This window comes from Oryx dammah, unplaced genomic scaffold, assembly GCF_014754425.2.
Source record: "Oryx dammah isolate SB20612 unplaced genomic scaffold, SCBI_Odam_1.1 HiC_scaffold_17, whole genome shotgun sequence".
Taxonomy (NCBI): Eukaryota; Metazoa; Chordata; class Mammalia; order Artiodactyla; family Bovidae; genus Oryx; species Oryx dammah.
The window spans coordinates 322,234-334,596 of record NW_024070201.1 but is presented as its reverse complement, the minus strand read 5'-3'; the positions used below and the strand labels follow the sequence as shown (position 1 = coordinate 334,596).

The 12,363-nt window shown below is 35.7% G+C and overlaps 1 pseudogene; it reads left to right on the top strand.

The window, feature by feature from the left end:
- Positions 1-8,626: 8,626 nt before the first annotated feature.
- On the top strand, positions 8,627-10,766 carry LOC120876064 (annotated as a pseudogene).
- Positions 10,767-12,363: the final 1,597 nt, after the last annotated feature.

Genomic DNA, 12,363 nt, shown 5'->3' with positions numbered 1-12,363 from the left:
TTTGAATCATAGGAGTCCCAGAAGAAGAAGACAAAAAGAAAGACCATGAGAAATACTTGAGGAGATAATAATTGAAAACTTCCCTAAATTGGGGAAGGAAATAATCAACCAAGTCCAAGAAACCCAGAGAGTCCCAAACAGGATAAGCTCAAGGTGAAACACCCCAAGACACATTAATCAAATTAACAAAGATCAAACACAAAGAACAAATATTAAAAGCAGCAAAGGAAAAATAACAAATAACACACAAGGGGATTCCCATAAGGATAACAGCTGATATTTCAATAGAAACTCTTCAGGCCAGAAGGGAATGGCAAGACATACATAAAGTGATGAAATAAAATAACCTACAGCCTAGATTACTGTACCCAGCAAGGATCTCACTTAAATATTAAGGATAAATCAAAGGCTTTACAGACAAGCAAAAGCTGAGAGAATTCAGCACCACCAAATCAGCTCTCCAACAAATGCTAAAGGATATTCTCTAGACAGGAAACACAAAAAGGGTGTATAAACTTGAACCCAAAACAATAAAGTAAATGGCAACAGGATCATACTTATCAATAGTTACCTTAAACATAAATGGGTTGAATGCCCCAACCAAAAGACAAAGACTGGCTGAATGGATAAAAAAAAAAAAAAAAAAAAACAAGATCCATATATATGTTGTCTACAAGAGACCTACCTCAAAACAAGGGACACATACAGACTGAAAGTGAAAGGATGGAAAATATATTCCATGCAAATAGAGACCAAAAGAAAGCAGGAGTAGCAATACTCATATCAGATAAAATAGACTTTAAAGTGATGGCTGTGAAAAGTGACAAAGAAGGACACTAATAATGACCAAAAGATCAATCCAAGAAGAAGATATAATAATTATAAATATATATGCACCCAACATAGGAGCACCACAATATGTAAGACAAATGCTAACAACTATGAAAGGGGAAATTTGCAATAACACAATAATAGTTGGAGACTTTAATACCTCACTCACACCTATGGATAGATCAACTAAACAGAAAATTAAAAAGGAAACACAAACTTTAAATGATATAATAGACCGGTAAGACCTAATTGATATTTATAGGACATTTCACCACAAAACAATGAATTTCACCTTTTTCTCAAGTGCACACGGAACCTTCTCAAGGATAGATGACATCCTGGGCCATAAATCAAGCCTTGGTAAATTCAAAAAAATTAAATCACTCCAAGCATCTTTCTTGACAACAATGCAGTAAGATTAAATGTCAATTACAGGAGAAAAACTATTAAAAATCCCAACATATGGAGGCTGAACCACACACTGCTTAATAACTAAAAAATCACAGAAGAAATCAAAAAAGAAACTAAAATATGCATAGAAATGAACGAAAATGAAAACACAACAACCCAAAATCTCTGGGACACTGTAAAAGCAGTGCGAATGGGAAAGTTCATAGCAATACAGGCATACCTCAAGAAACAAGAAAAAAATCAAATAAATAACCTAAGTATACACCTAAAGCAACTAGAAAAGGAAGAAATGGAGAACCCCAGGGTTAGTAGAAGGAAAGAAAACTAAAAAAGGCAGAAATAAATGCAAAAGAAACAAAAGAGACCATAGCAAAAATCAACAAAGCCAAAAGCTGGTTCTATCAAAGGGTAAATAAAATTCACAAACCATTAGCCGGACTCATCAAGAAACAAAGAGAAAAATCAAATCAATAAAATTAGAAATGAAAATGGAGAGATCACAACAGACAACGCAGAAATACAAAGGATCATAAGAGACTACTATCAGCAATTATATGTCAATAAATGGACAATGTGGAAGAAATGGACAAAGTCTTAGAAAAGTACAACTTTCCAAAACTGAACCAGGAAGAAATGGAAAATCTTAACAGACCCATCACAAGCATGGCAATTGAAACTGTAATCAGAAATCGTCCAGCAAACAAAAGCTCAGGTCCAGACGGCTTCACAGCTGAATTCTACCAAAAATTTAGAGAATAGCTAACACCTACCCTACTCAAACTCTTCCAGAAAATTACAGAGGAAGGTATACTTCCAAACTCATTCTGTGAGGTCACAATCAACCTAATACCAAAATCTGACAAAGATGGCACACACTAAAAGAAAACTACAGGCCAATATCACTGATGAACATAGATGCAAAAATCCTCAACAAAATTCTAGTAATCAGAATCCAACAGCACATTCAAAAGATCATGCACCATGAGCAAGTGGGCTTTATCCCAGGGATGCAAGGATTCTTCAATATCCACAAATTAATCAATGTAATACAACACATTAACAAATTTAAAAACAAAAGCCAAATGATTATCTCAATAGATGCAGAGAAAGCCTTTGACAAAACTTAACATCCATTTATGATAAAAACTCTCCAGAAAGCAGGAATAGAAGGAATATACCTCAACATAATAAAAGCTACATATGACGAACCTATAGCAAATTTTATCCTCAATGTTGAAAAATTGAAAGCATTTCCCCTAAAATTAGGAACAAGACAAGGGTGCCCACTTTCACCATTACTGTTCAACATAAATTTGGAAGTTTTGGCCACAGTAATCAGGGCAGAAAAAGAAATGAAAGGAATCCAAATTGGAAAAGAAGAGGACATGATCCTCTACATAGAAAACCCAAAAGACTCCACTAGAAAATTACTAGAACTAATGAATAAATATAGTAAAGTTGCAGGATATAAAAGAAACACAAAAAAATCCTTTGCATTCCTATACACTAATAATGAGAAAATAGAAAGAGAAATTAAGGAAACAATTCCATTTACCATTGCAGCAAAAAGAATAAAATACTTAGGAATATATTACTGAAAGAAACTAAAGGCCTATATATAGAAAACTGTAAAAACACTGGTGAAAGAAATCAAAGAGGACACTAATAGATGGAGAAATATACCATGTTCATGGATCAGAAGAAACAATATAGTGAAAATGAATATACCACCCAAAGCAATCTATAGATTCAAGGCACTCCCTATCAAGCTACCAGCAGTATTTTTCACAGAGCTAAAACAAATAATTTCACAATTTGTATGGAAATACAAAAAACTTCGAGTAGCCAATGCAATCTTGGGAAAGAAGAATGGAACTGGAAGAATCAACCTGCCTGACTTCAGGCGCTATTACAAAGCCACAGTCATCAAGAGGGTATGGTACTGGCACAAAGACAGAAATATAGATCAATGGAACAAAATAGAAAGCCCAGAGATAAATCTACACACCTATGGACATCTTATATTTTACAAAGGAGGCAAGAATATACAGTGGATTAAAGACAATCACTTGTAAAAGAATGAAACTAGAACACTCTCTAACACCATACAAAAAAAATAAACTCAAAATGGATTAAACATCTAAACGTAAAACCAGAAAATATAAAACTCCTAGAGGAGAACATAGGCAAAACACTCTCCTACATAAATCACAGCAGGGTCCTCTATGACCAAACACCCAGAATACTGAAAATAAAAGCAAAAATAAACAAGTGGGATCTAATTAAAATTAAAAGCTTCTGCACAACAAAGGAAACTATAAGCAAGGTGAAAAGACAGCTTTTGGAATGGGAGAAAATAGTAGCAAATGAAGCAACTTACAAACAACTAATCTCAAAAATTTACAAGCAACTTATGCGGCTCAATTCCAGAAAAATAAATGACCTAATCAAAAAATGGGTCAAAGAACTAAATAGACATTTCTCCAAAGAAGACATATGGATGGCTAACAAACACATGAAAAGATGCTCAACATCACTCATTATCAGAGAAATGCAAATCTAAACCACAGTGAGGTACCATTTCACGCCAGTCAGAATGTCTGCGATCCTAAAGTCTATAAGCAATAAATGCTGGAGAGGGTGTGGAGAAAAGGGAACCCTCTGACACTGTTGGTGGGAATTCAAACTAGTACAGCCACTATGGAGAACAGTGTGAAGATTCCTTAAAATACTGCAAATAGAATTGCCTTATGACCCAGCAATCCCACTGCTGGGCATAGACATCTAGGAAACCAGTATTGAAAGAGACACATGTACCCCAATGTTCATTGCAACACTGTTTATAATAGACAGGAGATGGAAGCAGGCTAGATGTCCATCAGCAGATGAATGGATAAGAAAGCTGTGGTACATATACACAATGGAGTATTACTCAGGCATTAAAAGGAATACATTTGAATCAGTTCTAATGAGGTGGATGAAACTGGAGCCTATTATACAGAGTGAAGTAAGCCAGAAAGAAAAACACCAATAGAGTATACTAATGCATGTATATGGAATTTGGAAAGATGGTAACAATAACCCTATATGTGAGACAGCAAAAGAGACATAGATGTATAGAACAGTCTTTTCGACTCTGGGAGATGCCGAGGGTGGGATGATATGGGAGAATGGCATTGAAACATGTCAATTATCACATGTGAAACCAATCTCCAGTCCAGGGAGATACAGGGAGCTCGGGGCTGGTGCACTGGGATGACCGAGAGGGATGGGATGGTGAGGGAAGTGAGAGGTTCTTCAGGATGAGGAACACAAGTACACCCATGGCGGATTCATGTCAATGTATGGCAAAACCAAAACAGTATTTTAAAATTAAAAAAAAAAATAATTAATTAAAAATTTGAAAAGAAATATTCTGAATTTTTACTTAATGAAAACACTCGTGGGATTGTCTCAAGCCTTTATTAATATACAGAATTCTGAAAGAGCAATTTTGACCACTTGTCCTTGTTTCTGTTGCTTTTGTGGAGGACCAGTTTTGAGGAGGTCATTACTCTGCCATTCAGAAGTTGATCTACTTCTTATACAATATTTTAGATACTCATTTAAGTTTTATTAGTACTTCATTCAGGTTTTATTTCCATGCAGCGTCCCATTATGTCAATATATCACAATTTGTGTATCTAAGTATCTGCCTGTATATGTTTGAATTTCTTTGTGGGTGTATGCCTTCTTATATTCTTGAATAAAACCCTAATACTTACTGAGCCATAGTTTTATAGCAAAATTAAGACATTATAAGGCATTTCAGAAGGAAAAACTTGTTTTCCAAAGTAGGTGAGTCATTTTACATTTCTTCACGTGATATATTATGAGAGTTACAGTTGATTCACATTGTCTTTATCCATCTTTTTCTGTCAATCTTTTTTTAAAATCAATTTTTATTGGAGTATAATTGCTATCCAATGTTGTGTTAGTTTCTACTGTACATCAAAATGAGTTGGCCTTACATATAGGTATATCCCCTCCCTTTTGGACTTCCTTCTCATTAGGTCACCACAGTACCTTAAGGAGAGCTCTCTGTGCTATACAGTGTGTTCTCATCGAATGCATGCTCAGCTGCTCAACGTGTCCTACTCTTTGCAACCACATGGACTGTAGCCTGACAGACTCCTCAGTCTTTGGGATTTTCCAGACAAGAATGCTGGAGTGGGTTTTTCATTTCCTCCTTCAGGGGATCTTCCCAACCTAGGATCAAACCTGCATGTTATATGCCCCCTTCATTGGCAGGTGGGTTCTTACAACTAGCACCACCTGGGAAGGTTTAGTTACCTATTTTATATCAACAGTGTATATATCTCAATCCCACTCTCCCAGTTCTTGTTATTAATGAGGATGTGAAGTGGTATCTCAAGGGAGTTACAATTTATATTTCCTTAACAATTATACATATTGAAATTATTTTCATATGTTTTTTGGCAATTCATATATTTTTGTATATGAAATGTATTAAGATCTTAGATCTTTTAAAAATTGTCTGGTTGTATTTTGATCAGTGAATAGTGGAGGATCTGTATGCATTCTGAGGGTAGACATTTTTCACAACATTGCTCAGTGTGAATATTTTTCCTAGTATGTGGCTTTCCTAGTCTTTGTGCTCCTCGAAACTCTCCCTTAGTTCATTTTTTCTATTTCTCACTCTCACTATGTGGCCTCACCTTAGTGTTTATAGAGAAAATGACATTTAAAAAAATAATTGATATTCTTTCTTCCTTACTGTAATGTAAGTACTAATAAACTTATCTACCATATTCCCTACTTCCATGGTATTAAAAGTGATGGCTAATGTCTCTCTGCTAAAGATTTCACACACAGTATCAATCTTGTATATAATGCTATGTAGCAATATCAGCCTCAGAGGAGACTCTAGTTCCCAAAGCATCAAATTAATGTTACACTTTTGAGAAACAGAGGCAATTTTCATTGGCTTTTAGAGTTTTTTTTTTTTTAATACTCTAAGGACTATACTTAAGAAATACATTATAAACCGTCCCCTCTTATTTATTTTTTTTCAAAATGTCACAATTTCAATTTTACAGATAGGTCATTTTATATACTTGTTCACTAAGTATAAGTTTTGTTCTTTTTTTGTAGAGATTAGTATTCACCATATGCAAAAAAAAATGCCTTTAAAAGCATCCCATATTCATTTTTCTTCACAGTACTTGCTTCTAACTGAGATTATGTCATATATCTCCCCTGCCCCACCAAATGAGTCTTTTTTAATGGTGACGATTTCAGCAAGTCTAGAAATTGTAAAGGGACCAGGAAAGAAAATGATACACAGAATTCCTAGGTTCAAATATTTGGCTTAATCATAAGCTCCAACTGTCTTCATTCTTAGTCCTGGGATCACATCAGGAAGAAGATGGCAAGTGTACAGAGACAAGAAGTGCCAGCGTGATGGCTCTGCAGCTAGACAGTGCAGAGAGAGCCATCGTGCTCACAATACAAAAGGACACACATTGCCTAAAATAGGGATTCTAATGCTGATGAGCTTCTGTGTGTGCGTGTGTGTGTGTGTGTGTGTGTGTGTATGTGTGTGTGTGAATTTAACCTTTTAGAACTCAAATTTTCCATCTCCTGGAAATGAACTAATGCTTCATGTAAACTAGATGAGAAGTGTGTTCCAGGCAGCGCAGTTAAATACAAGGACCACTTCTGTACATGGAAAAACCACTGTGCTGCCTCAAAGGATAAATCAAAGTTTAGCAAATCAAAGACAGCTAACCCACAATATGACTTCAATTCAGAGGAGACATGTACTACTGTGGTTTCCAAACAGTATGTGATATATCTTTATCTCTGGGTTTAGTACTTGTTCCTTCTCCTACAATATATACTTCGTGAGGCTGAAGATTATTTTCACTGCTGTAGCACTAGAATGTAGAACAGGGAAAAAAAATCAGTCCTTACAGTGTAAAGGAATAAATGAATGCATGTATGAATTCTTCATTCTGTTTATTCTTAGTCATATCTTGAGATAAATTTCACTAATCCAATGTCCTTTGAATGAAATTAAGTCATACAACTATGGGTTTCAGTTGAAAATGCAGTACTGAACATTTATATTCTGTTTTCTATCTGAAACAATCAGTTCAATGCAGTTTAGTCGTTCAGTCATGTCCACCTTTTTGTGATCCCATGGACTGCAGCACACCAGACTTCCCTGTTCATCACCAACTCTTGGAGCTTGCTCAGACCGATGTCCATCAGGTCGGTGATGCCATCCAACTATCTCATCCTCTGTCGTCCCCTTCTCCTCTTGCCTTCAATCTATCCCAGTATTAAGGGCTTTTCCAATAAGTCAGTTCTTTGCATCAGGTGGACAAAGCATTAGAGTTTCAGCTTCAGAATCAGTCCTTCTAATGAGTATTCAGGACTGATTTCCTTTAGGATTGAGTGGTTTGATCTCTTTGCAGTCCAAGGGACTCTCAAGAGTCTTCTCCAATATCACAGTTAAAAGCATCAATTCTTTGGTGCTCAGCTTTCTTTATAGCACAGTTCTCACTTTATAGTCCAATGCCACCAGGCAGGATCTGAAACAATAGGCTGTAAAAACTGGTGGGGCTCTAGAAATATAGTTTTCTTCATTTGTCCATTTGAAAGATGTTGATGATGCCTTGTTGCTTTTCATACCTGATTTTTATACCTTTGGCTTTTTGTTCCCACAAAGTTTGAAAAAAAAAATTAAAGTATAGTCCCCTTAAAAGATATAAATGTGTGAATATATATAATATGTAATATTATTATATCATAGCATTTATTAATATATTATTAAGAATAATTGATATTATAATTAATATACAACATTATATATAATTTAATATATAATCATATATAAAATATATAATAACCATCACCGACTCAATGAATATGAGTTTCAGTAGACCCCGGAAATTGGTGATGGACCCAGAGGCCTGGTATGCTGTGATTCATGGGGTTGCAAAGAGTCGAACACGACTGAGTGACTGAAATGAACTGAACTGAACTGACTGAATCAATATATAATATTAAATAATATATAATAATACTATATATTATAATAAATAATAATTAATATAATATATCAATATATTATTAAATAATAATATACAATTATTATATATAACATATATAATATTATATACCAACATTTGATTAATGATATATGTATATATACAAACAAGGGAGAGATTGAGATATAGTGAGAAAAAGCAGAATAGTACTGAGATATAGGATTAAATATTTGTGCAGAAATCCTGATGAATTTGTTGAAAAAAACAAATAGAAATTTCTTCACAAATGAATTGATCAATGAGTAAATCTAAAAGTTATGGAATGAATGCAGAGCCTGTATCACACAGAATTCTTCACTTTTTTTGTCACTTTCAATTCTCAAGGAATTAGAATATGTTTTTCCCCAAATCTCACATTAGTGACTGAATTCATTCTCTTGGGACTCACAGATGACCCAGTGTTACAGAAAGCCCTGTTTGGGGTCTTCCTGGTGATCTATCTAATAACACTGGTGGGAAATCTGAGCATGATCATGCTGATAAGGACCAATCCCCACCTCTAGACTCCTACATATTTTTTCCTCAGCCACCTCTTCTTTGTAGACCTTTGCTATTCCTCCAATGTTACTCCAGATATGCTACACAATTTCCTCTCAGACCAGACCATCTCCTATGCTGGATGCTTCATACAGTGTCTTATCTTCATTGCCCTGGTGATCACTGAAATTTATCTCCTTGCTTCAGTGGCCTTGGACCACTATGTAGCCATCTGCAGCCCTCTACGTTACAGCACCAGGAAGTCCAAGGTCAATGGTCTGTCTCAGGCACTGTTGACCTTTCACTTGTCCTTCTGTGACTCCCTTGAGACGAACCATTTCTACTGTGCTGATACTTCTCTGATAATGTTGGCCTTCTCTGACACCTGTTAAAAAGATGGCAATGTTTGTGGTTCCTAGTTTCACTCGCTTAAGTTCTCTCTTCATCATTCTTCTGTCCTTCATTTTCATCATTGCATCCATCTTGAGGATCCATTCTGCAAAAGGCAGATACAAAGCCTTTTCTACTTGTGGTTACCCCTGACAACAGTCATTATATTTTATGGAACCCTTTTCTGCATGTAATTAAGGCCTCCATCTAAGAACTCAGTTCAGTTCAGTTCAGTCGCTCAGTAGTGTCCGACTCTTTGCAACCCCATGAATTGCAGCACACCAGGCCTCCCAGTCCATCACCAACTCCTGGAGTTCACTCAAATTCATGTCCATCGAGTCGGTGATACCATCCAGCCATCTCATCCTCTGTCATTCCCTTCTCCTCCTGCCCCCAGTCCCTCCCAGCATCAGAGTCTTTTCCAATGACTCAACTCTTCACATGTGGTGGCCAAAGTACTGGAGTTTCAGCTTTAGCATCATTCCTTCCAAATAACACCCAAGACTCTGTAGAGTAGTCCAAAGTAATTGCAGTCTTTTATACATTTTATGAGCCCAATATTGAACCCATTGATCTACAGTCTAAGGAACAAGCATGTGATCCATGCCATGAGGCATATTATTAAGGTAACTTTTTTTTTTTTCCATAGAATTACAGTTTAGGTGCTTATTCATATTTAGTGAAGTCGCTGAGTCGTGTCTGACTCTTTGTGACCCCACAGACTGTAGCCTATCAAGCTCCTCCATCCATGGGACTTTCCAGGCAAGAGTGTTGGAGTGGATTGCCATTTCCTTCTCCAGGGGAACTTCCCGACCCAGGAATCGAACCTGGGTCTCCCACATTGAGGCAGACGCTTTACCGTCTGAGCCACCAGGGAAGCCCTATTCATATTTAAGGTGTCTATAATAACACAGGGGTTCCTTCAAAGGAAAAGCCTATTAGTCTATTGTCATGATTAGTTTATCTGCATGAGTTCTGACTGATATTGCATAATTTCTCCTCACAATTTATACTTTAAAAACAAATGTTTTCAATAAGCCCATTTAATATCTTACTAAATTTATTCACTTGGGGATAAGTATTATATTAATATTAATTCACTCTGATGTGAACACTGCCAATCCATCTTCTTTGAATTAAATGGTCTACAGAGCCTTAGTGAGGCTCAAAATAGGATGATTGCTTTTTAGATTCTTTAAAATTTTATGAAAAAGTTTATTGTTCAATGTGTGATGTAGAACAATCACTCCAGTGCCTGACTAGTCACTGGAATCACTTCAGGGGAATTTGAAGTACACAGATCACCCATAGTTTTAAATTTTTTATATATTTCCCCCAGCAAATATTATATATATCCTGAGAAACTTTTTACCCATTTATAAATATTGGTTGTGGTTTGCAATTTTGAAAATGAACCCTCGACACCTGCTTATGGGCTTCCAGGAATAGGGATCCAATTCAGTCATTAATATAGTATAATGGCAGTCTAGATATATTTTTAGTGTTTTTGCTCTAAATTAGAATAAACCTATTGAGTAAACATAGCCTAATAATTGACTTCTGTAGACACAATAATGCCCTAAAACAATATACAAATAAAGAGGTGCCTAGATATCTTTCTGAAAGTGAACAGTAATGTTTTATTTGGTTCATAACTATGGCAGAAATCAGCTCAACACTGTAAAGCAATTTTCTAACAATTAAGAAAAAATACAAAAGTGGTTGCTCATTATTTTCTAGGCAAGTCTGTTCCAATAGTTTCCAAAATATCTTTTGAGAAGTGAAAGTCCCTCAGTCATGTCCAACTCTTTGGGACCCCATGGATTATACAGTCCATGAAATATTCCTGGCCAGAATACTGGAGTGGGTAGCCTTTCCCTTCTCCTGGAGATCTTCCCAATCCAAGGATCAAATCCAGGTCTCCCGCATTGCAGACTGATTCTTTACCAGCTGGGCCACCAGGGAATCCTAAGAATACTGAGTGGATAGTATATATCTTCCCCAGTGGATCTTCCCGACCCAGGAATGGAACTGTGCTCTCCTGCATTGCAGTCGGATTTTTTTCCATTTGAAATACAAAGGAAGCCATCATTTGAGAAAATAAATAGCAAAGAAAGTTGTATAAAAAGATATATAATGCATCCACACTGATCCTTTCATTATTAGTGAGCTATATTGTTCTATATTGAAACACATATTTAATTTTAAATGGCCTTGAATGCTTCAGTTCATTTCAGTTCAGTTGCTAATCATGTCCAACTTTGCAACTCCATGGATGGCAGCATGCCAGGCCTCCCTGTCCATCACCAAGGTGATGACATCCAACCATCTCATCTTCTGTAGTCCGCTTCTCCTTCCTTCAATCTTTCCCAGCATCAGGGTCTTTTCAAATGAGGCAGTTCTTCACATCAGGTGTCCAAAGCATTGGAGTTTCAGTTAAAGCATCAGTCCCTCTAATGAACACCCAGGATTGATCTCTTTTAGGATGGACTGGTTGGATCTTCTTGTAGTCCAAGGGACTCTCAAGAGTCTTCTCCAAAACCACAATTCATAAGCATCAATTCTTTGGCACTCAGCTTTCTTTATAATCCAACTCTCACATTCGTAATAAGTATTCCAATATTGTGCATTACAATTTTAACTAAGACCACAATAATAAGTGGTCATATAAAAGGAACTGCTATATTTACTGTAATGTGTTCAAATCATTTACCAGAAAATCATCCAAATAACCTGAAGTTTTAGAAACCTAGGCTTCATTCTTAAGTCTCAGTTGATTAGGGTTAATTCTATCAAAATATTATTTATAAATAAATAAAAAAGCAGACAGAAGTGAGGGAGTAACATTCATCAGTAGTATGTCCCAAATCAAAGGATAGCTTCTGTATTTAGTTGTTCTATTTTCTCAATAAGTTAAAACATTTACTTATTCTTACAATTAATATGACAAAATTGGAAGCATTTGCCATGTATAAGTTTGAAGATTAACTTTTACTTGATAGTAGTGTGCTTGTAAATTTCTACAGACTATGTATTTTTAGTGAACATTGTTTATAATGTAGTATAATACACAGAATTAAAGAGTTGAACTTAATTACAAAAATATTGCAATTCATTTAAAGATACATAAATTTAA